This window comes from Stenella coeruleoalba (assembly GCF_951394435.1).
Source record: "Stenella coeruleoalba genome assembly, chromosome: 10".
Classification (NCBI taxonomy): domain Eukaryota; kingdom Metazoa; phylum Chordata; class Mammalia; order Artiodactyla; family Delphinidae; genus Stenella; species Stenella coeruleoalba.
This window is the reverse complement of record NC_137156.1, coordinates 12,749,964-12,775,927: the sequence shown is the minus strand read 5'-3', so window position 1 is coordinate 12,775,927 and position 25,964 is coordinate 12,749,964. Positions and strand designations below refer to the sequence as shown.

Here is a 25,964-nt window from a genome sequence, read left to right as displayed (position 1 = left end):
CTGGTGTGGTGCTCCTCTGGGTACCAAAGTTCTCTCTTGCTCAGATGCATCATCACTAAAGTGCTGGCCAGTCTTGGAAGGCGAGGGCAGACGTCTCCAGGGGGTCCTCAGCTTACTCTTGAGCAACTGCATAGAGTAATGTGTGGCATGCCCGTGTGGTGGAGGTTGAATCTTCCTCTGGATTTCCATTGAAGGAGTGTGTGGAATCAATACCCAACTGCACGTTTGTCCTGTGAACACCCAGAGGCCCCTGTGTGGCTTGGTATTTTTCAGACTAATTCTCCAAGAGGAAAATGTGCAGAATGTCTGTTTTCTAAAATAGTTTTAGCATCTTTTATGCAATGCTGATGCATCTGGAAGTGAAAATGCTAAGAGTTTCATTTCACTAAAAATGGATTTTTTTTCTTTAACCTTTAACTTTAGATCACAAGCAGTGACATTTTCACCATAGTCTTAAGGGTATCAAAATGTGTGTGTTCGTTGACACATTGAACCAGTCTTTACTGAGAATATTAATGTGCAAAGGAATGTGCAGTTTGTTATGAAAAATGCAGAGACCTGATAATGACTCTTAGGATCTCACAGTGTAGAGAGGGAAATGGGTCATTCATTACATGACAGAACAAATAACAGTATATGTGGAAGCATGTTACAGAGGACGTGACATCTGAGCTGAATCTTAAAGGAAGAGTAACATTTGAATTGGTAAGAAGGGCATTCCCTATTGAGGGACCAGCATAAATAAAGAGGAATTTTGCCTTGTAAATTTCTAAGATTTCACCAGATTTTATGACACAAACACAAGTATCATGATAATGAAATTAATAGGAAATTCAGAGAAATATTATCTAAGTAAATTAAAACTTTTTTTTTTTTTTTGCTAAATTTGTTTGTCCTACCTTTTCATCTTAATTATGTTGCAAAGCACAATAGATTTGCATTATGTTAAACTGGTTAATAGTTGTGCCCAATGAATAGAATTATAATTCACTTTAAAAGTAGTTTAGTATCCTACTGGTAAAACAGTTAAGAATTTAGCATTTAAGTAAATTTAGATAATTTAGAGTTTAGATAAATTCAGACAAATTAGAAGTTTGGGGTAAACAGATACACACTACTATATATAAAATAGATAAACAACAAGGACCTACTGTATAGCCCAGGGAACTATATTTAATATCTTGTAATAACCTATAATGGAAAAGAATCTGAAAAAGAGTATATATATATATATATATATACACACACACACATGTATGTATACGTATAGATGAATCACTTCTCTGTATACCTGAAACTAACACAACATTGTAAATCCATTACCCTTCAATTAAAAAAAGAAGTTAGCATTTTTATATTTCCCCTTCGTAACTCTATTACTTCTCAAAAAATGGTCAAGCCCCAGTTAGAAATCTAACTTGCTTTGGGTTTTGTCATTTATCACAGAGATAAAGATGAATTGAGAATAGAAATCTCAAAATGCAATAATGATAGTGCTTTATATTTCAGTAGCACACAGTATATATAAAATAGTTCAGTATTTGTTATTTAAATTCAGCAAGTGTGCAACAGAAAGAGCAATATAAGACTAAATTATAAATTTGCTTTGCAGAATAAACTATTGCCAGTATATTCTGCTCAGCTGTGTATTGGTAGCATTTGTAAACAGTTCATTCTTACATTATTTTTCCTAAAAAACCTGTTGCAGAATTATTTTGCTTCTTTCCCCCTCTTTGCAGAGTTTGTTAAATTTTAGCAATTCTAAATCAGAATAGCATCTAATAGACAACATGTGGAATGTGTTGGCTGTTAATTCAGACGTTTTTATGGCATATTCATTAGACAAATACGTAATATTTATAAAGTCTGTCCAGTAGTTAAAAGACATGGATGAATATGTATCCCTATCTTGTTTTTTTAGCAAAAGAAATAATTCACAGTAAGCGTTTCTAATTATTTCAGCTAAACGTTTATAGCGTTTGAATGACAATATTTGTTGTTTCTATCGTTTAGATTTTATAGGTAATTTTTGGACAGAAATGCTTCTTTTGTGTTGAAGTGTCTGTGCCTTTACACATACATTGCAGATTATTGAAACAATAATTTGCCCTTCAGCTGTAGTGAATAAAACTCTCCTTTATCCTTAGTTTGCTGAGGACCTCTCTGATCACCTTTCTGTGGCCTTACAGAGATGCTAACGCTAATTAATGTTTTAATAGGAAAAAATGTTGGCAAATAAAACTGTTAAATTTGAAGCATGAATTATAAATTCACCTTGGTTGCCCTAATGATAATGTTTATAGAGTGCTTCCAGTATGCTGAACTCTGTACTAAATATTTTACTTATGGAGACTTCCCTGGCGGTCCAGTGGTTAAGACTCAGCGCTTCCACTGCAGGGGGCACGGGTTTGATCCCTGGTTGGGGAACTAAGATCTCGCATGCCGTGCAGCCAAAAAATATATATATATATTTTTTTACTTATATGTAATTTTATATATATATGTAATATATATACTTATATATATTATTATATGTATGATAATATATATACTTATATATTATTTGAATATAAATATTTTACATATATATGCTTATATATTATTATATGCATATGGTAATATATATACATATATATTATTTAATTTTCCCAACTACTGTGTGAGGTGGGTGTTATTATGCCCATTTTACAGATGAATTTGTAACCATTATGCCTCACAACATTTAATAATAATTTAAAAATACTATATTAATAATATATTGATATTTTAAATATGCAACTCTGGAGCTTTACACATATTTCATATATCTATAAACTTTCTTTTGTTCATTCAACAAATATTTATTTACTGACTATTTATGTGCCAGGCTGCTATGCTAAACTCTGGGGAGAGTGGGATGAGGCAGTACCCACCCCCTCTTGCCTTTAAGGGACTTAGCAATGTACTGGGAGAGATGAACTTGGCCTAAGACACAAGTACAAGAAAATATGATAATTGCTTTAATAGGAGTAGGTACAGGGTATTGTAGGAAAATGGGAGAAGGGGACCTCAGCTCCCCAGAAGGTTTAAGAGAGGTCTTCACAGACAATCAGCCCTAGCTCTGAAACTTGAAGAGTGAGTCTGAGTTTGAAAAGATGATCAGAGAGAAAAGTGCAGAGGGAAAAGAATAGACCAGGGTGTGGGCAGGAGCCGGAGCCAGGCAGGCTTGGTCAGGCAGCTACAGGGATTCAGAGGGGCTGAGTGTCAAGTGCAGCTGGAGGAGGGCCATCGTGGCTGAGGTCAGATCACAAGGAGGCTGGCCTGCTGTTCTAAGGAGGGCGGACCTTGTGCTCTGTGTGTTGAAAAGCCATCAGCAGATTGATTCAACAAACACTCATTAAATTATGATAAGGGATGTCCTTCTCCTCCGCTCCCTCTTCTTCTCATTTATTCATTCAACAGGTTTTTAGTGAGTGCCTATAACATGCCTAGCATTGTGTTGAACAATGAGGATAAAAGCATGAGCAAGAATTTGACACAGTTCTGCCTTCCTGGAACTTACTAATTAGTGGGGGAAACAAGCATTCATCGGTGAATTTAGCAAAAAAAAAAAAAAGTAAAATTACAAAGGTGACCAGTGTAACAAGGAAGAGAGTGATTCTGTAAAAGCATGTAGTAGGGAGTAGTGACCTGGCGGAGGAGATCAGGAAAGGCTCCCTTGAGGAGAAGAGGACTGAACTGAAGGAGGAGAAGAGGACTGAACTTGTAGTCAAAAGACTACAAGGTCATTTGATGAAGAAGGTGGGTGATTCGGGGAGACGTCTCAGCAAGGAGGAGATCTTGTGCAAAGGGTCTGAGGCCTAGAAGAGCTAGGTACTTTTCAGGAATGAAAAGTAAGGCAGAAGAGCTGCATGCAGGCTGGAAAAGAATGCAAGGGCTGGATCACACTGGGCCCTGGGAGCCATGGTCAGAATCCAAGCTCTGTGGAAAGCCGCTGCAGTGCTTTGGGCAGGTGCTGAGGATGGGCTGTAGGAGAAGGGGCTGTAGGGTGGCAGGGAAGGAAGCGGGGAGACTAAATGGGAGGGCAGCAGAATGGTCCAGATGAGTCGGGATGGTGGGCAGCCTGGAGCGGAGGTGGTGGTCGGGAGAGAAGGGGAAGGGTGTGTGCTGGTGGCAGACTCAGTGACTGGATGGTTGGGAATGGGGCATAGCTTGGAAAGGACAATGTCAGGGTGATGTCGGTGCCATTGCTGAGCTAGGGAAGCATAGGAGGGGGCAGGACCCCCTCTGCTTGGATTCCCGGAAAACCTCAGGAGAGGTGGAGAAAGACATCAAAAGGAATTGAGATTGGAGGTTGGCCTTGAAGAATGAGTAGGCATTTTCTGGTTGGCAAGGAGGGGAAAGGCATGCTAATCAGAGGGAGTGGCAGGCTCAGAGGCACAGAGGCGTAACCAGAATAGTGCAAACAAATAATGGCATCCGCACACAGGTACAAAAGGGAAGTTAATATGTGACCCATAAATAACTGTTGATTTCTTGATACGCTCATGTCTATTTTGTGCGCAGTCATCCTAAGACCTATAGTAGGTAGAGTTTGTAAATAGGTTAAAATGTTTGTGTTTTTTTTTATTCCATGGACATAATATATAGAAATTCCTCTCTTTACTTCCGTATTTTAAAGTAAGGATTCACATATGGCTCTTGATTTTATTATCTGCTTTCTTTCTAATGAAATTTAGCCATTTGGGTAGGACTTCGACTTTAGGTATTTCCTTAGTGTTTTGGCATCTGGATTTGGGATTAATCGACATTTTAAATTTACTGAAATAACTATAAATTTACTCCCGATGGACATATGATCATGTTGATTTCCGTTTAGCTTGGAAACTAAAATCAAAGGACAATCAAATTCAAAAAGAGTTAGTAATGCTAAGATGTAGGTGACATATTGACTCTGGGGAAAAATAAGGTGACATTGAATTAATATTTAACTTTTTTATAATAAGTACAAGAGTGCTGATAATCAGATCAATTTTGGAGACGTGATAAAGCACTGAAATTATGAGCATAGATTGCGTGAAAGATAGTGGCTTAAATACTGCCTTTAACATCTGCTAGCCCTACAAATGCCCAGTTTTCTTGTCAATAAGAGGTAAGAATGATTACTAGCTACCTCACAGGGTGCGGTGGAGGGGAGTATTGTATGTAAAGCATTCGCACAGTGCCAGGAACATAGTCAGTGTTCAATAAATGTCCGTGATGACTTTGAGTATCAGTGATACTGTGCTTCACCGGAGTCATCAACAGAGGGGCACGTACAGTTTCTAAAGTGAAAGTCAGGGGCTTCCCTGGTGGCGCAGTGATTGAGAATCTGCCTGCTAATGCAGGGGACACGGGTTCGAGCCCTGGTCTGGGAATATCCCACATGCCGCGGAGCAACTAGGCCCGTGAGCCACAACTACTGAGCCTGCACGTCTGGAGCCAGTGCTCCACAACAAGAGAGGCCGTGATAGTTAGAGGCCCGCGCGTCGCGATGAAGAGTGGCCCCCGCTTGCTGCAACTGGAGAAAGCCCTCGCACAGAAACGAAGACCCAACACAGCCCAAAATAAATAAATTAATAAAATTAAAAAAAAAATAAAGTGAAAGTCAGGCTGTTATGGTAAATACATGTACCGAACTTGCTTACCTTTGTGGCTAGAAAGAATCTTAGAAAGCGTCAGATTCAGTAATGTTTCTGACATTTTCTGGGGAAGAACTAACTGTTTTTCATTTCTCAGAAGTTTTGGGATCAATTAGAGAAAGAGGGGAAGGAATAGGGTTATTTTGATGGTGTTATTCCTAAGGTCAGGAGATGGGCTGGGAAGCAACCCCCTGGCAGGCAGAGCCCTCTCGTCCTCAGAGGTGAGGACCTGCTGTGTGTCTGCATGCTGAGTTTTTGGTATTCTGAATTGTCTCGCGTGTGTTATCTCTGTGTGTGTGGTGTGGGGTGTGTGTGTGTGTGTGTGTGTGTGTGTGTGTGTGTGTGTGTGTGTGTACATGTGAGAGAGAGAGAGAGAGAGAGATAGGGAGGGAGAGAGATTATGCAAATATGTTTTTCTTCTCTGAGAATTCAGCTAATGTGAATGAAGACCACAGAAAACTGCCTAACTCAGTGGGAATATTGTTTTTGTAATTACAGGTCTAGGCTTTTTGTATTGAGTTTCTCTACTGTCTCCCCTTCTGCTCAAGCAAAATCTGTGTGAAAAGATCTGCTGGGAAGGAGCTGACTGCTTATGAGTCTCCATTGTGATGAAAGCACATGGTACAGGTAAATATCTCCGAAATCTTTAACCGAAAATAACTATCATTTGATTGTAAAATCTCTAAGATAGTGGTGGGGATGTTTACATGTCTATTCACACACACACACGCACACACACGGACAACATAAACATACGTCTGTAGATTCACGTGTCTTCCATCTGTTTATTCTCTCCATCTCTGTAAAAATGGAACCCTTGCTTTTTTGTGGGAAAGAAATTAACTTCTATTCATTTTGAGCTCACTGACTTGGATGATGAAAAGGCATTAATAAGAAAGGGATAACTCTGATCATTGTGTTTATAAATTCAGCTAGAGAGACTACCCTCAGATGGTAGTGGTGAACAGTGCAACATGCTGTCTCCTAACCTTTTTCTTCCTCTCAGCAATGCAATAATGAACATCTTTTCATTACAAGTTATTTATCTACAAATATATAGCATACCACTGAATACATATCCTAAAATACATTTAATTGATCTTCTCTAGTTGGACATTTAAGATGTCTAATTTTTTTTTTTTTTTGCTTTTATGCTACCAAGAATGTTCTTATGGCTTCATGTTAGTTGCCATTATTAATGGTTTCCTTGGGATACTTCCTTAGCAGTAAATTGCTAGATTTAAGAGTTTTCAAGTTTTAAGACTCTTGCCAAATTACAAATTACAACAAAGACTTGTTGCCAAATTACTTTCCCATAAAGTCAGACCAGTTTATATTTCCAGAGGCGCAGTATATGAGAGACCTACTTCCATATAGTTTTGCCAGTGCTGAGAATTTTGAAAACAAAGAGTCTTTGCCAGTTGATTCTGAGAAATGGTGCCTCTATGTGTCCCTTTTTTGGGTGTGGTGGTTGTGAGGGAGGGGGCATTTATTTTAAATAATACTATTTTGAAGAACCTTTCTTCTGTGGACAGTAGCATGCTTGAAACTTACCAATAGTTAACATTTGAGAAATAATACTAAATCAAGAAGCATGGGGTCCTAGACAACCATGAGATCACATACTTTTTCAATGGAAAACATAATTTTTTATTATTTAATAAGAATGTAAAGGTATTTAATAAAAAGCAGCCATCATTAAACATGGATCTGAAGTTAATATACATGTATGTGTGTGTATATATATATGTACGCATGCAGGTGTGTGTATATGTGTGTGTGTATGCATACACATACATATGTGTGTATGTACAACACTATATACACATGTGTGTCTGTATACATACACATATACCCATCGAACATTGGGAGTAGGATGAAATATAATTATGGTCGTACCGTATGATTCAGGGGCTGTGGATCACAGTCGATAAGACAGCAGGTTCCAGACTGCCTCGGCTCAGACTCCAGCTCTGCTCTTTTCTTGAAGTATGACCTTGGGCAAGTTACTATACAGCTCAAAGTCTAAGTTTATAAAATTTAGATAATACTAGTACCCATCTCATAGGGTGTTTTTACAAGGAACTATATGTGAGATCATTTAAAAGTCCTATTCCAAAAGAGTATTTAATGCTATGAGAAGATGGTCACGATCAAAGTAAAAAAAGCAAAGTATGACACTAACCATGGTACAATCCCATTCTTGTAAAACTGTTTATTCCCTTCTTCCTCCTTTGTTTCATCCTCCTCTGGGATCCAAAAAAGGTATAATATATTTCTGAATGGCTTTTATTAGAATTAACGGAGTAATCCCAGTTCTGGAGAAACTGGCTGACTGAAGTCTGCAAGTCAGAGACCCATTCACCACAGAGCTATGAAGTCAAAACTGTCTATGACACTGACCAGTGGGTCCCTTGGAGCAGCCCTTATGTGAGAACAGAGCCTCATCCCCACCCCCGGCTGCCTGACTCCTGAGATACAGCAAGGACCTTGGATAAGGCCAGCTTCCTGGCCCCTTGGAGCTGCACTGAATCGCTAACGGTCCAGCTCCACACATGAGCTGCCCTGCTAGGCTCATCTTGTTCTCCCATTACTAAATAAGCTTCCTTTCACAAGGGCGAGTCCCTCAACCCTTGAACCACATCATAAGGTTGCTGCAATGTAGAAGGAAAAAGTCAGAGCGTGATTTGGCATCAAGGAGACAAACCCACGGCGACTTGTCTGGCTTCAGCTAATGCTTTTCACCGGAGACTCTGCAAGTCTTGTGTATGTACATTTATTTTGGCCCAAAGTTCCAGTCTAATTTGAACAGCTCTGTACTTTTCAGTAAAAAAGGAACATCTGAATTCCCAATTAAGACAGTTTAGCTTAAGAATTCCTCTTTAGTGGACCATAAATTATTCTCCTCGTAATCATTACGAGGACGCATAAGAAAATGAAACTTGGGTTTATGCACGTACATATGTTATTTCAACAAAATTAATAAGTTCACAAAGGGAGAGAGGACAATGAATGTGTCAGCAAAGATAGGTCAGCAAAAGAGTGCGTCGTGTTCTGCCAGACTCCTGCGAGCTGAGGTAGGAAGGCCGAGCATCTCCGTAGCAAGGGTGGTGGTAACAGCGCCATATGGGATGTTTGGTATTTGGATAGCACTTTGATTCCTCCCCAACTACAGAATCAATAGGGACTCAAACAGAGAGGAAGAAAGGATTCTCTAGCTGTGCATGCTGGTGTGCAGATATGCAGACACGTTGATTAGTAGGGGCTTACCAGGATGAAATTTCTTTAGGGAGGCAGAAGAGTGGGGAATATTTAACCACATTTCACAGCACTTTTGGGTTGTCTCCATAACCAGACCATTGTTGCAATCATGTGGGAAAGTTCTCTGCAAGACCAGGCCAAATCATTCTTGAGAACTCAATTCAGAGAGTCCCATAGGACCTTTGGGGTGCCTTTGGGCTTTGCCAGGACAGAGTGAGAGCACAGATTTTGAATTGGAAGAAACCGAGATGATGTCTGTAAATTCTGATCTCATTTAGTCATTCATCCCTCATTTATTCATTCAGAAAATACCTCTTTGGGGGCCACGATGTACTCACACAGTTCTAAACACTGGAGATACGGGATGGGACAAGGTGGACAAGGGCCTGCCCTGATGGAGCTTTCGTTTCTAAGGCAGATACTGGCGGCAGCATCAGAACCTGGTTTGGGTGAACAGGGGAGACGATCTGGACCATTCTAAAAGGAGGTCTAGAGTGCATCTGAAATGAGAGAGTGGAGAAACCAGTGGAGAAAAAGACCTGTTGATCCGGAAGGTGCAGGCAGAAAGAACTAGAGGAGAGGGGCTAGCAGTGAGGTTGTGGTCACTGAAAGCAGGACCAGACTGGGACGTGAGGAAGGTACCGAGAGAAGACAAGTGTGAAACTTGTCTTGGATGCTCAATTGTCAGAGCCCATAAAAATCATGCAGCCCCCGATATCTCAATTTAGGTGATAGAAATAAAGCTTGCTGTCGATAATCTGTCTGTTAACAGATTGTGAAATGGGTGTTTTATTCTATGGCTGTATAAACATGTGAGACAGGAGAGTGGATGGCTCATGGTATATAGGGTGGTACTTTCTTTTTTCAACCACACCCAAAAGAAGAACTGAGGTGGTGGCTTCACCAGAACACATTGACCTTACTAACTTTGACTCATGACATCCCTATTCTTACCTTATCCACCATCCTTCACGTTAGAGAGCGAGATTAGTTCTAGGATCAATTTTCCCTTCTGTGGGCAACCACAGTTAACTTTATTTAGTTAACTTTAAACAGATTTAACTTCTGGATCAAAATAGTCTCTCCAGTTGTCACCTCTTGGCCTCTTTAGTATTTTGGTACCCTTCCACTCCGCTTGTTTGTGGGATTGTGGTTCTTCTTACCTTCCTCCCTCCACTCCTGGTTGCTTTTAGTGGTCTCTTAAATCATAAAATCCACTTAGAGATTTATTTTATCTCCTTTGACCTTCAACATGGGTTTGGGAAAGGCTACATTTTTGGCTTTGGCTTTACTATCATTGAGGGACCCTTTTCTTCTGTATTATTGCTCCCTAGTCAACTGCTTTATTCTGGGGCTCAAACTTCTACCATGTATTTTACTCAAATACTTTTCCTTTCTTTGAGAAGCCCAGTTCGTTTAGTTTAGTTGCCCATCCCACTCCCAACCCATTCCACCCAAGCCCCCAACACACACACTGGGATTTGCAATGTACATTTCCAAGGTTAAGAAAACCCTACTGGTATTCATTAAATCTTTAAAATAGAGATCTTCTCCAAAATCATCTTTTAGCATAAATATGTTCTTCTCTTTTCCACTCTAGTTCCTTCAGTCTGAAGGTAGTCTGCATAACTCATAGCTAGTTTGGGGGAAGGTATTATTTTGAGACACTTTAATGATGTTTTTCATGGCAAAATGAAAAACGTAGAGACAAAGACTCCAGGGTACATAGTGTTTTATATGTAGGCATAGCTTTTCAAAACTGTTTTGGAGTGTATTCCAGTGTCTAAAATAATTTACCAGACTTCTGTATAAAGCATTTTATTCTTTGAAAAATCTTATAAATAATATAATTTACTGTGTCAGTGTGCAAACATTCCCATAGGTCTCTTACCTTTCATGAAATGAGGTAGAATATTTTGTCATCTGACAGTAAAACACATGAGAAAATGGTTGATACCAAAGCCTACTGTTCTGTTTATTTATTTTTTCTTTTCCATGTTGGGGTGCTGAAGCATAATGCTGCAGAGATTCCTCCCTCCTAATACACTAAGGCTGCTCTCAGTGTTGGCAAGCTGTACTCTTCAAAGTGTGAGTGATGACTAGATGTGTAGAAATATCAAAGTGTCAGTATTCTGTGGTACTTTTTAAATTACTCTTTTTTTCTCTTAGAGTTTATCAAATGAGATGAAGTATTTGAGTATGTTTTCTCAATTCTAGAATATTACCTAGTATAGCCGTTGGTGTTACAGTATTTAGAGGTTGAAGGGAACGTGAAGATCATTTAGTCCCCTTTTCCCCCAACTCAGGACCCCCTCAGATATCATTAGTGCCTTTCATTTCACTAGGGTTCAGATAGCGAGTCATTGATTGTTCATTGATTATTGAGAGAACCATTATCACTGTAAGATTTAGAAATAGTATATAGAAATTCGTGGGAGTAGTATACTCTTCTGTTTGAGTTATCAAGAAACAAAAGATGCAAGCCTCTAGATGCCAAGCAGTATCAAGGATTATGTCTTTAGATTAAATGAGAAGTATATCATTGATATTTATTTAGATTTTCACTAAGTGTTTTGAGTAAAATTTGGGAAGGTCATTTCTATGACTTGGCAATTTACTCTGCCTCCTGTTTTCTCTTTGGAAGTATTCTTTCTTCTGTATCTTTCATTTTTCTTTTCTTTAAAGTGAGGACAACAGGTCACTGTGAAGATTACATACATAATCAACTTTTAGAACATTTCCTGGCCTGGCACATGGTTAAAGCATCTGCTACTACTAATTCTGCTTTGTTGTTTCTCCCTGCTACTTCACACTCTGTTTTTTTCTGGTAGAGAGTTTTCTTGAGTATCAAAAATAAATCAATATAACCAAACAAAACAAGAAATGAAGTACTGATATCATATGCTTTAGAAGCTGGGTTTGTGTGTGGTTCCACTGGTGGAGATGTGACCCTCTGAGTGCGTCCATGGCTGAACCCAAGTTCAAGTGGAACTCCCTGGGTCTGGGGATCAGGGGAGAGCTTTGAACAAGGTACTCACTTTGTGCCTCCAAGTTTTATATCTGTAACATGAGCGGACTACTCTCTGAGGCTTCTTCTGCTTCTGAAAGATCATCATCTTACATCCTTGATTTTTTTTTTTTTTTTTTTTGTGGTACGTGGGCCTCTCACTGTTGTGGCCTCTCCGTTGTGGAGCACAGGCTCCGGACACGCAGGCTCAGCAGCCATGGCTCACGGGCCCAGCCGCTCCACAGCATGTGGGATCTTCCCAGACCGGGGTACGAACCCGCGTCCCCTGCATCGGCAGGCGGACTCTCAACCCCTGCGCCACCAGGGAAGACCCATCCTTGATGTTTTAAGGCTTTGAAGTCCCCATAGAAAAGAACCCATGAAAAGTCCCAGCCACCGTTTCTGTTCTCTCCATGCATTTGTGTATATGTGTGGAGTGTTTTTTGGTTTGTTTCCTCCTTCATGTTCAGGTGGAGCTAATGACCTGCCCCTCAAGTGATGATGATAAAACAAAACAAAACACTTCTTTCCTGCACCAAGGCAACCCCCTCCAGGTGCTGAAGCTCTTAAGCTAGTATTCACGTGGCACAGAGAGAGCATCACTTCACTTGCCACTGAAATACAGCCATCTCTGGAGTGAAGTTTGGCAGCTGTGTAATAGTCAAGCTGCAGTACTTATACGACAGTTTGGGGAAAGGAGTGAGACAGAAATAGCAGATTCCAAAATAATCCAATTAAAAGAGCTGGGAAAGCAGAGCTGGGCAACAGGAAGGGAGGATGGCATGCCCTGAAGTTGGATTATCTCTGCGGGTTAGACGATGTGGACTTCGGCTCCTGAAGCTCGATGGTGCCCACAGTCTGCAATCTCCTGCACACACCAGAGAGGGGGCTTGTCTGATAGCCCATCTGGCTCTAATCTTGTGAGTTTTCTCTCTCTTTTCCCAGTGATCTAATTATCAGGCTGTGTTGGCACATGACTAGGTCTGTCTTTCAGAGCCACGTCCTCCTTTTGCCCCCTGCATAGGATAGTATCATGGTGTAGTATTTATGACATCAGAATATACTACACTGAGAAGTTGTTATGTTAAAGCACCTTTTTTAAATGGCTCAGGCAGGATGAACTTGCAGATAAGAAAGGACAACCTCTCCCCCCTCAAAAAAGAAAGGACAACCCTACTGTTTAATTCAAAGATCTTGGCAATAACAGTGACTGGGGAGGAAGATTCAAGAAATGTACCTGGTAGACGAATGCAGTTGAATAAAAATGGAGAATTCTTTAAGTTTTCTAGAGTGGAAGTTAGCACTGTGATTAATATTAGAGCAAGATCACGGATGCTGTAGTGGATAAAATTGAAAAATACTGAGCAATGTGCACAACAACAGTTTTTTAAAAAAGCACAGACGGAAGAGTTATCAACACAGAAATAGATCATCAGATAATAGGACAGCAGATCTCTCAAAAGGGAGATTCCAGGGAATAATGGAAGCAGATACTAAAGGAACCAGGGCATTTCAATTTAACCAGAAAAGAGAGAATTTTAAAAATATATATAGGGAAAATTTAAAAATATATAGTTTCATTTAGAAGCATATAAAATCTTTAGGTGAGGAGCAGAGTTCGTATAGTCTACTATTATAAAATAGAACCAAAATGAATTCAAGGAAAATCAAATTCATGTTGTGGAAAAAAAAAAAGGAGATTTGGTAACAGATTCTGGTTTTGAGTTTCAGTTGTACTATTTATTTGCTTTGTAACCTTGGGGAAATCACTTAAAATCTGAGGGTTTTTTTTTTCTAAATCTGTAAAATAGAGATAATTATATCTAACAGGGGTGCTGTGAGGATCAAGTGTAGGAATGCATAAAAAGTGTGTGGTGAATTGTAAGGCCCTCCACATACGTTATTTCTGTAAATATGCACCGTTTTTATGGAGAAGTTCTTAGGACAGTGATCGCCTGTATGTTTGAGGATAACCTAGAGGACCAGTCACATAGAGGAAAAATCTATTGTGAATAATTTTAAAATATACGTGAATTTTTTTTCCAGCTCCTCGTTTTTCTGGCCCGGAAATTCTTCTATGTTTATGGGATTTTTCTAAAAATTTTCCAGCCAGCTCTGTCTGTTAACAGAGTTGTCCACTATCTGTTGAGCTAGAAACCCCATGATTTTATAGTAAATATTGCTTCTGAGTAAACCTTGAATAACAGATTAAAAAAAAGAATGTTGTCTTGTTTTATTTAATAATCCTCATTTCAGAAGGTTTAGGCAGAAATAGGAGGGGGTCTGTGCGAGGGACAAGAGTCAAATAAGGAAGATGCTAAATGATGAAGACTTTGCAACAGAAAAGGTGAAGCACAGTAAATCTCTGCAAAGTGTGGGCTGGTGTGCTGAAATTCTCTTTATGCAGCAGCCCATCTGTCTCATTAGCTTCTGTGTTTCTTTTTTTTTTTTTTTTTTTTTTTTTTTTGCGGTACGCGGGCCTCTCACTGCTGTGGCCTCTCCCGTTGCGGAGCACAGGCTCTGGACGCGCAGGCTCAGCGGCGATGGCAAACGGGCCCAGCCGCTCCGCGGCAGGTGGGATCTTCCTGGACCGGGGCACGAACCCGCGTCCCCTGCATCGGCAGGCGGACTCCCAACCATTGCGCCACCAGGGAAGCCCCTAGCTTCTGTGTTTCTTAATCACAGACTCCATGAAGTGTCTACTTGGCTTATTTTTTTTTTTTTGTAGTATTTTAATTTCCTACAAAAGTTAATGAAAGGAAATCAACTGGATTAGATGCTGTTTGTGTGTATTCCCATGCAAGTCGGGGACTGCAACAAGCTCTATTTATAAGTGGATACTAACATGGGGGCCAGTCTGTATGCCTATGAGTGTATTTGCATGTTGCACTCATGAATATGTGTGCATTTGTGTGGATATCCACAGATATAGCACATATGTGCATCTGTTGTATGTACCCTCCCATGGAAAAGACACATTGACATTAATTAGAAAGGGTGATATGAAATAGTGAAAGTAGAATTCCTTTCGGCAGCATTTACTGTTAGAATTAAAGTGCTTGATGTAACATTGTGTGTGCAGGCGAGTTTGCTTATTCCTCCTTTAGAACAGTAGTAGGAGTTAAATATTAACAGATTTAAGTGTCAATAAGGGTCTAAAAATACACATTCTCTATTGTGTGCAGGTCTTGCGATACAGACGTGTCTCTGCTTGCTTGGAATTCAAAATGCTTCGGATAAAGAATATTGCAGAGTGAAATTTGTGGCAGAAAATGTGCCCGATTGTTTGTTTGTTATTTCTGAGGGTGTTTGCAGGGCTGAACTATCACATGTAGAAAAGAACAGCTTTGTTTGCAAAATACAGTAGGAGCAGTACAAGAAAATTGAATTAAGTAAAGAAACTGAGGGAGTCCATCTTTGATTGATGATGCTTCTTATTTGCTCTTCATTATTCCCTGTGAAGGAATAAAAACTATGAAATTGGATTTGAAAACTGGATTAAGACAAATGGCCTCTCAGATTTTTTTTTTTCCTAAACCGTTTGCAAGTTTTCTAGTAAAGCACATAGTCACTATATAAAGAGTCTATGTTTACTACATTAAATCTTCCGAAAAAGTGTGCCCTTGAGGTGTTTGATTTTAGGAATTATAGTTTAGAAGATGGAGAGGCAGAGTGTACCCGCTAACTGTATGACAGTATTTGTCTCTAGATATTTTATATGCCCACTATTTTTATAGAGTGAGCAGTGGAATAAAAAGGGAAACAAAATGCTGTTTTTCTTAAGAAGGTCTTTCCTGCCTGCCTGTCACCCTACGTTTTCTTCTCCAGGTAGAATTTACAGTGTTGCCGTTTGACCCATCACTGTACAGGTTTCCCTGCTATCCGAAAGTAGAGTGTTCCTGTGAAACCTTTCGTAAGCCGAAATGGCTTAAAGCGAAGAAGCAATGACCTTAGGACACATCTTGCTAACGGCTGCACAAAACAAATGGAGATAAAGCCCAGATGCTCACAGACACAGTTCAAGCCTGTGGTGTCTTGATGCTGAGATGCTTCCTGTAGTTCCAGGAAGGAGCTTGGTGGTGCTACTTTTCTGCTGGGGGTGTGCGCTGCCGCTGTAACGGCTGCTGCAAAACCAGTGCTAAAACCATTTCCCCTTTTCACCTGTTTTCATAAAAGCCAAAATCCTCTTCAGATTTCTTTCCATTAGCAAAAATAGGTGCTGGTATAGGTCTTTTGTAAAAGCAAAGTGCCACGAAGCAAACTTTTGAAAACGGGAGCATACGTGTGCTCTCCACATACTTCTATCAAGGACATCTAGACACTCACATGAATTTCTATTAACTAGGCTGTTAACATATTGAAAAAAGGAACTGTTTTTTTTTTTTTTTTTGGTGGTACACGGGCCTGTCACTGCCGTGGCCTCTCCTGCCGCGCAGCACAGGCTCCGGACGCGCAGGCCCAGCGGCCATGGCTCACGGGCCCAGCCGCTCCGCGGCATGTGGGATCTTCCCGGACCGGGGCACGAACCCGCGTCCCCTGCATCTGCAGGCGGACTCCCAACCACTGCGCCACCAGGGAAGCCCGAGGAACTGTTTTATTTGTTGTCAGTCTAGCACCCAAGACAAGCCCCTAAACATCAGTTGTTTAATGAATGAATCAATGACTCAATCAATCAATGAATCAGACACCTACTTTTCAAAAATGTCAGCATTCTTTAAAGATCAGGAAGGATTGAGGAATGGCCACAGATTGGAAGAGATGAAAGAGACATGGCAACTAAATGCAAGGTGAAATCCGAGATTGGATCCTGAAACAGAGGAAGACATTAGTGGAAAAACTGGTGACATCCTAGTACATTCTATAGTTTAGTTAGCAGTACTGACCAAGGTTAATTTTCTAGTTTTGATCATTGTTCTTTGGTTATGTAAGATGTTGACTTACGGGGAAGCTGGATGAAGGGTACAAAGGAACACTCCTGCTTTTGCAGCTCTCTGTAAATCTAAAATTATCTTTATGAAAATCTTGCTGAAGGGTGCAATACCAATCCACGAGAAGCAAGTACAGAGCCATACATGACAGTATACAGCTAAGAACTTGTGATGGAGGGGCCAGCTCTGGGCTGAGTGGGTATTGAGGGGAAGGAGGGGCGGCTGCGGGTTGAAGTGTCCAGGAAGAGTTTCATTCGAGAAGGAAAACCTGATTTGCACCTTGAAAGGAGGGCTAGATATGATGGGTGGAGCACACTGAGAAGTTGTTCTGGCTGCAGGGACAGCAGGGACAAAGGCACGAGGGAGGGATGCAGGTGACCTGTGTGGCTGAGTGATGTGTGTATTTTTGCTGGAGATCAGTGTGAAAGAAAGTTGGGCAGCTTTGGGGAAGATGGGAGGATCATTAAGACCTGGCAGAGGAGTTTGAAGTTAATAGGGCAGGTGATGCAGAGTTGCAAGTTCTTGTTCAAGGAAATGACTCAGTGACACGATATATATATATATCGTGCAACGAACGCATATATATATATATATATATATATATATATATATATATATGCAGTTGGTGACAGGATATCCAGGGTGGCTGGAGTTGGGAAAGATGGAGGTCGGAGGGTTAAGAGTTAGAAGTAGGTAATGAGAGCCTATTCATTTGAGGCCTAGGTTGGGAAGGATGGGGGGTCAGAAAAGGAAGAGGAAGCAACATATCCAAAAACCTTTGAGGAGGTAGAATCATGGAATGTAGTGATTGATGAATATGGGAATGGAGGGGGAGTCGTCGATGAAAATCCCTGGGTCAAGCTTACAGACAGGTGGTGCTGATGTCAGTAACTGAAGTCCTTCATTCTGCAGATATTTGAGTGCCTGCATTGGAGAATTATGTATTCTAGGTGAAGAAGGAGGGTTAAATAGGGTATAAACACAATGTCTGCCTACAATGAGACTTGGAGCAGGAAGGTCCATGGCTTGAGCTGGACTGAATGAATTTATACGTTACCAGGTCAGACCCAGCGAAGCGGTCCCTGTCTTAAAAGTAAAAAGAAGGGAGAGGATTACTCTATTTTTTAATAGCAGCCATGAACAGTGGTAGAGTATTTTTCAAGTTGGCATTTCTCTCTGCTTGATAAAAGATGTCAAGCCTACTGTTCAGACTCAATTCACAGAAAACCTCTCTATCAAATCACCATTTTATTGAGGAAAAGCCCACACATACTCCTTTAACTGCGCCAAGGTAGAGGTCCCTGGGTCCCAGGGGTCCCAGACATAAAAGCTAAAATACCATAAAAGTGCAATGAACTTTATGGAAGAAGAAATAGAAAAGGGCGGCTTGTGTGCTTAATTGAAGCTCCTTATCTTCAGGCTCTGTGTCTTTTTCACTTGTTGCTATAATGAGTGGGCTCATATTGAATGCTCTTCTGGTTGGGTTTAGTCACGTCATTCTTCTCTTCTCTTGGGCTTGTCCCTCAACCTGTGTAATTTAGGAAAGAGTTTCGGTAGCGTTCATTTCCTTATTTTCCTCGGTTATTACACACATGTCCACAGATAGCTCAAAGATGACACTATTTTTCTATCTCTGCAGCAAGCTGGTAGCCTCCAAATCAGCAGTTGTGACCTGTTACCCCCACAGTTGGGAGTTAGTTTGGGGCTTGGGTAACATCAGGGTGGGGGCACAATCGGCGGTGTCTTTCCCTTGTGCGTACTTGGACTTACACATTTGATCATGGCTGGCAAGTCATCAGATTTGTGTCTTAAAGGAAGGTCTCTGAAGGTTTCCATTCCTCTCTTAGTCAACATTTCAAGTTATGTTTCTAACATAACCTTCTTTGATAGCAATCAGGGATTAGGCTAAATATATACTTTATTGACAATAGGCAACTGAAGAGAAGGTTAACCTCTTTTAGGATTAACTATAAATGGAAGTTGCTTGATATTCTTGAAAAAACATAAAATTGTGGTTCTGATTTAAGCCCAGAATTGAGTATCACTTTTACAGCACGTAAACTTAATTTTCAAATATCTTTTTAACAATGAGAACTCTCCATGGAATGTGAGTTTGCCTACGGTGGGTTTAAAACATGGTTTAAATGGCAGTGTGTTTCATAATATGAATAGATGTTTTGTGGAGAATGTGAAAAGAAATGACATCTTTTGTAGAGTGGACTTTGGCAATGGGAGAACACTCTGGAAAGTGACTACGGGGCCCCCTTTGTGGACCTGCTGTGGAGGCACATATGTTCAAAGTGGCAGGATAAAGAAGCTTTTTATGTCCTTTTTAGTTAATGTATTGATTTCAGGATTTTTTCGTAGGGAACTTATTTCAAAATTGTAATTGTAGAGACTTCCCTGGCGGTCCAGTGGTTAAGACTTCGCCTTCCAATGCAGGGGGTGTGGATTCGACCCCTGGTCGGGGAGCTAGGATCCCACATGCCTCGCAGCCAAAAAAAAAAAAAAAGAAAAGAAAAGAAAAGAGAAAAAAACCAAAACATAAAACAGAAGCAATATTGTAACAAATTCAATAAAGACTTTAAAAATGGTCCACATCAAAAAAATCTTTAAAAACATTGTAATCGTAGTCAATGGTTCTATGTAAAGATTCCATAGAAAAATACTTACTTTGTCCAGTGGGTCTTTCCATAGCCCCATAGAGGCCAGTCACTTTTCTTCCCTTCTCAGAGCGCCTGAAGCTTTTGAGTGCATTTACCACAGTGAGTGACTCGTTTTCTTTTGGCAGCAGAAGTGGAAGTCATATGCTGACCTCGGAGCACCATTTTGAACTTACTCTCAAAAAAGTTGCAAGGTAAAGGCAGATGGAATCTCTGCTCTGTAACCCTCAGGCGAGTTCCATAAGGATTGGGAAATCCATCAGGTCATCCTTTGTCAAAGAGGTGGTGCACACACATCAAACAGGTTAATTCATTATTTCTTAAGACGCCACGTGGGAAGCGCATGACCATTCAACCTCGTGGGCCTTTCAGAGATGCAACAAAGAGATGAGGGTGGAAAGTGCCAGAAGGTTGCTGCTGGAGGGAGTAAGGATAGAAAGGCAAGTTTTAGGATTAGACAAAATCTGTTTAAATTTATATTAGAGTTTTACTGTACCTTATAACTGCCAATAATGAAATACGGGGGACATTTACAGAGCAAGAGGGGGAGGATGTTTATAGATTCTTTCCCTTCTTCACTCTCATCTTTCCTTCTTTAGCCTTTTTTCTCCCCTTTCCCATTAAAAGTAAACTGAATGAATGAATATATAAGAGGATGAAGTGATCAAGCTGCTTTTAACAAAATTCAAGTGATGTCACTTCTGTGAATTTTGTCATAAATATGATACAATCCTAGTTTTCTTATCCAGCAGACATACTTCCGCGACCCTAATCTACTTATGAGATCAGGAAATAATAGGAAAAAGCCTTCTCAGCAAAGAGAAAAATGAAAGACCCCAAATCCTGTACTTGACCCTGTAGGTGGGTCTCTGAGTATCTCAGGGTTGGCTTAGAAGGACACTGAAATGAAGGTGAATGATTTAACAAGTTTACTTACCCAGTTCTCCAAGGAGTAAGAAGGCTCTCTAGTGTTAAATATATAGACCACAGCGAAGGAAGAAGGAAAACTAGAAAAACTAGAAGCATAATAAAATCTCAGCGGGGTGAGGCCATTTAGTTTGGAGACAGACCAGCTTAATGGATTATTCAGGGTAGGTGAACATAAAGGGCTTTTCCTGAGATGCAACAAAAAGGTGATGGTGCAGAGGGCAAGGATGTCACAGTAAAAAAACAACCCAACCCTCAGGGAGGAACACAATAGAAGTTTCTTTTTCAATCATGTTATAGTTAACTTGGGTTCCACAGTTGGGGGTGGAGGTCTCCACATGGTGGTGATTCCCAGACCCAGAGTCCTTCCATCTCACGGCTCAGCTGTTCCCTAGGGTCACTGGGAGAACTTCACGATCTTTTGCGGCAATTTGGCCAGCAGCTGGGGGGAAAGAGAGAGAGTGAATGTTTTCATTGGAGGTTTGTTAGTGGACGTGGCGCACATCGTTCTCTTTCACGTTCCCTGGACCAGAATTTAGTCCCACGGACATACCTAATTGCAGGTAAAGCTGGGAAATGTCAACCTGTATGTCAGGGAAGTTGGTTTGTTGAAACACAAACCAGCCTCTGCTTCAACTGGATACCTTCCCGAGCCGGGTGTCATCCTCTTCCTCCATCCCAGCTGCACCCTGGGTGTGTACGTGGGTGAGTACCCAGTTATTTGCAGGATATCACAGTACCTCCATCCTTGGAAAATCAGGATCCCACTGAGTCGATGTATCAGGACTCTGCATCCTTCAGACCCTCTTGATCTGAACATGTGCATTCCCTGATGTTATCTTCAATGGGAGGAAGAGCAAGCAGTCGTTTGGCTTCACAAGGAAAGGCAAGGACCTTTGTACATGCTGCTCCTAGGAGACGGCACCTCCACCGCCGTCCCAGGCTTTTATTTGTGCCTATTGGTCAGGAACCTACTTCTACTTGAGTTTTTTCATCTGCACGTCCCAGGAGCTGGGTCCTCTTCCTGTTAGTTAACATTACTAAGTAGCAAAGGAATTCCTGAAATTACCCCAGTCCTTCCAGATGGCTCACTGTCTGTGTTCTATTCTCAGAGTGTGGTGGTTTTCCCCACTCTGCTCGCCCAAGATTATATCTCCCATGAAAACTCTGAAAACAAGTGTTGATTGAACTGAACTATTTATTGGCCTTTGATTGTCAGATGGCTGGACGGAAGAAGGGGAGTTTGGGTAGAGGGGTTGAGGGTTTCCTATATAAAATCATTTTCATGCTCTATTACATGGCCTCAGGTGAAGCATTTAGACAGAAGGTGGGTGTGTGTGTGGGGAGCACATAAAGAAAGGCAGGCAGATGCCAGAAAGAACTTAGAAGTTCCAGGTAAGGAAGAAGAAACCCTCTTCTCCCTCACCTCCTCCTGATTCAGGTACCTGTTGTTCTGTGCTTAGCATAGAGGCAGCTTGCTTGAGAGCTGTCAGTACTAGAATTTGTCTACATTATGGACTTAATAGCTCTTGTTTGCCTTCCTATAAGATCAAGCCTTATTTATAACATCATTTCTCTGAGAAAATGAGTTTGGAGTTCCAAACAACTGACTTACAAATGAACTTTCTGTACGTAGCTCATTTATAAGTTGAAGACTGCCTGTACTAGGCGTATAACCCAGAGATAACATTTATCTGCGCTTTACCAGTATGGGCTTGTCATGTTAACTTGTGTTTACTTTGCTGTGCCTTCATTTTGATAATAGCCTCACTCTTAAAATTTAATACTGTCTTTATGTGTTGAGAAACATTTCCTTTGGAGGAGCCTCAAATATTCTGTGACTTGGAATAGTGATTTTATTTTATCTCTCAATTTATCTTTAGTAGGATTCATAGCTATGAAAATCTTTTGCTCAGGCAGTCTTTAAATTGTAGAAAAATTGAGAGCTATTTAAAGGAAGTGGGGAAAAAAGGAATTCTCTTCTCATATTACGCTGGGCTGTCAGATATCTTGCAATATAATTACTGTGTTGGTTTGTAAAGGTTAGAGAACTGTGAAGTTTGTAATTCTCTTTTGTGTGTGTTTCACACATAAAGGGAAAAACCCAACTGATCACAGCAGAATGCCCTGTTAACGTAAAAGTTCTAAGCAGTTTTTAGCTTGTCAGCACAGAGACATAATTCATGGATTTTATATTTGCTTTTACAAATATGTGATGAATCAGTTATTTGCTCCACGGAGCCCATTTGCCGATTACAAACCTTGTTTATTTCTAATCCGTATGTACGTGTAATGTGTGCACAGAAATATTCTTGCTAGCATTGTATTGTTAAGCAAACAGATGGAACCCTGGTCTTAGACATGCCCCTTCTTGGGGAACTTACTATCCATATACAAGTAGAAATTTCTGCTGTTAGCAGAGCAGCTGACAGAATATGATCGTGAATGTTACTGATGTTGTTCTGTTCAGAGGTAGAATGCTGAGGACTGTGTAAGCTTGTCATAGTTAGATTGTCAGGGTGAAGTGCTTCCATATTAAAAAGAATACATTGTTCCCTGCCTTGAACATGCATGCACGCCTGCCATGTTAAGAAACTGTTTCAGCTGTTATTCTGACTTGTACTTTCAGGCTCAGATTTTGATTCTAGTGTAGTTAATATTTAGTGAATAGCAGGCATGTGTAATCATCTTTCCCTTCTGTTTAAAACCGTACTGCAGCCCATGCAAGAAACATTTCCTTTTGGTTTTAAGTTTGTCGTGTCTCCTGATGGTTTTTCTTTACTGTCAAAACTATGAGAATAATTTTGATGTCATGATTTTTCTGCCGTCTCCAGGTTGCAGTCCCTTTCCCCTGAGCTGTCCTCATAGATTCCGGATCACCTTTATGTTAAATGTTCATTAATTGACTAATACTTTTGAAAATATTTTATAGAAATTGAACGGCAAAGCTGTGGCTTCGTACAAAGAAGCCCTTTATGAATGGTAGAATACTCTATAAAAGTGAGGCATTGCAATCAAATACTCTCAGGTTTTTACTGAGCATTGGCTGTCAAAACATATAAAAGACATATATATTTTCCCATAAGTACACTGCTGTTAATGTTACAAGAGTAGCTAGAAGTTATTCCAATATTGCAAGAGGATGTTTAGGGGAATTCAAGAGATCTAAAATGCCAACAGAAATCATTAATTAAGGGGGAACTCTTGAAGCTGCCTTTTTAAGACCCCATGAGAAACATGATACCATCTGAATTTTTCAACCTTACCCAAGCAAAAGCAGAATAGGGTGCCGTACTTCTTAACATTTAGATGCAAAAACATGAAATGCCGGGCTTCCCTGGTGGCGCAGTGGTTGAGAGTCCGCCTGCCGATGCAGAGGACACGGGTTCGTGCCTCGGTCCGGGAGGATCCCACATGCCGCGGAGCGGCTGGGCGCGTGAGCCATGGCTGCTGAGCCTGCGCGTCCGGAGCCTGTGCTCCGCAACGGGAGAGGCCACAACAGTGAGAGGCCCGCGTACCGCAAAAACAAAACAAAACAAAACAAAAAAACATGAAATGCCAAGTGTAGACTATAAATCATTGTTGAATGGATTTATGTTTTATGCCCAGCTCCAGTTTACAGATTTCTAGATACCTAGAGATACATGACAGATTTATTCTTGTTATTCGACTTAAATCTTATATAAACTTCTCTTAATTTCCAATGTCATGAAAAATCCTTTTTCTTGCTTCCTAGACACTCCTGTCCCGCTCCCCCCCCGCTCCCCTCCATCTAGAGTCATGCATGCAGTTTACCAGCTCCCATAGCTCTTGGGTTCATTTGTAGGTTGTATACACCTAATGGGGTTGGTACCTCTTCGTGGAAATTGGGCCCAGTGGGCTACTTTACAGTTTCCTAATGTGCTTGTCTCAGTAGAAGGTTATGCCTCATAGCTGGCACACCACTGACCAGAGTAACTTGTTATAAAACATGATGCTTTATCGTTTGTTTCGTATATTCAGCCTTGAACATTGAAGCCGAAAGATGAAGAGACTAACATTTAAAAAGACTTCATTATGTTTTAAAATGGTTTACATGGAAATTCCTTGAGCAGTGTTTCCATATTTGATTCCTGGACTGTTCAAATAATAAAGGCATTTTGTGTGTGTGGACAAAAGCCAGCATTACCCAGAGACCCTCAGAGTCATGTGGAAATATATAATAATCATTACTATTGTTGTGATGGTTATTGTTGCAAAGGAATAAATTGGTCTTCTGATTTTTTAACATCAGTATTCCCTTAAAAACACTTGTGGACGTTTATGAAAAAGCTTGGTTTCCTGTAACCAATAGTATTATGAGGTTACTTTTTAGGTAATTATGGGCATGTTTATCAGATAAATCAAACATCAAATGCACTGTGGGGAATGGTTTTTCAATACTTTCTCCTTGGAGTTTGTTCCCCAAAGAAAACGATGTTGGCTGTTCAGTGGAGTAGTTGGGAGGAAGCAGTGCTTTTAGGGACTCTGTCCTCGTGGCGTGGAGAAGCCAAAAAGCAATGCTTCAGAGCGCCCGCTCGGTATTTTTCAGGAGCTTTAAACTGTGTATAAAAGGCCTGTCCACCTTAAAGCTTTTGCCTGTGAAAGATCAAGAAGATATTGATTTTTACCCACTGTACGCCTGGGGAAACAGAATGCAGTAGCCAAGATTGGAAGAAGCAGAGAGAAAGGAGAAGAGAAAGAACCTCCCTGACACCTACCTGAGAATGTCTCCAGGAGGAGGATCAATATCTTCTGATATTTATAAGTAAAGGAACTGCTGGAATGGTGCATTTCATATGCTCTGCCCATCAGGACCTCTCACCCAGGAAAGATGAAGAGTCTTTATTCAGGAGACGGGAAGCAGGAAGCATTCAGAACCACGTAGCTAACATTTTTCTTTTTAAACTGTACACTGCTTTTTACTGTATTCAGAGAATTGTGCAACTCTCTAACCACAGTAAATTATAGAACATTTTCATCACCCCCAAAAGGAACCCTGTATCCGTTAGCAGTGAATTCCATTTTCCTCTGACCTTTCACCCCCAGCTCCTGGCAACCACAAATCTGTTTTCTTTACGTATAGATTTGACTGTTCTAGACATTTCATATAAATGGAATCGTACAATATGTGGACTTTTGTGCCTGGCTCCTTTCACTTAGCATATTGTTTTCAAGGTCTGTCCACACTGTAGCTTGTTATCAGTGCTCAGCGCTTGTTATGATAATGATATTCCATTGTATGGAGAGGCCACGTTTTGTTTATCCAATCGTGAGTTGATGGTCACTTGAGTTGTTTCTGCTTTTTGGCTGTGATGAATAATGCCGCTGTGAACATTCCTGAACAAGCTTTTGTGGGGACATGTTTTCATTTCTCTGGGTAGCTTACTTTTAAGCAGTTAGGAATTAAGATAATGATTTTTTTTCCTTTTCATACATTTGTTTGCTTCACTACTGTTTCTTCTCTTTTCTTACCTATCTCTCTTAAAAATAATTTTCC

The 25,964-nt window shown here is 40.5% G+C and overlaps 1 protein-coding gene across 15 annotated transcripts in view; it reads left to right on the top strand.

Annotated features, from left to right (window-relative positions):
- The window catches only part of ATXN1 (ataxin 1), a 520,605-nt gene that overhangs the window by 268,618 nt on the left and 226,023 nt on the right, over window positions 1-25,964 (top strand). For 13 of the 15 annotated variants that reach the window (XR_013830337.1, XM_079935510.1, XM_079935503.1 and 10 more), the window contains one exon: window positions 6,159-6,287. The gene's annotated coding sequence lies outside the window, so the exon portion shown is untranslated. Of the gene's footprint in view, window positions 1-6,158; window positions 6,288-10,933; window positions 11,010-15,113; window positions 16,867-25,964 lie in introns of those variants that run through there. The other 2 variants (XR_013830338.1, XM_079935506.1) reach the window with 2 other exon arrangements.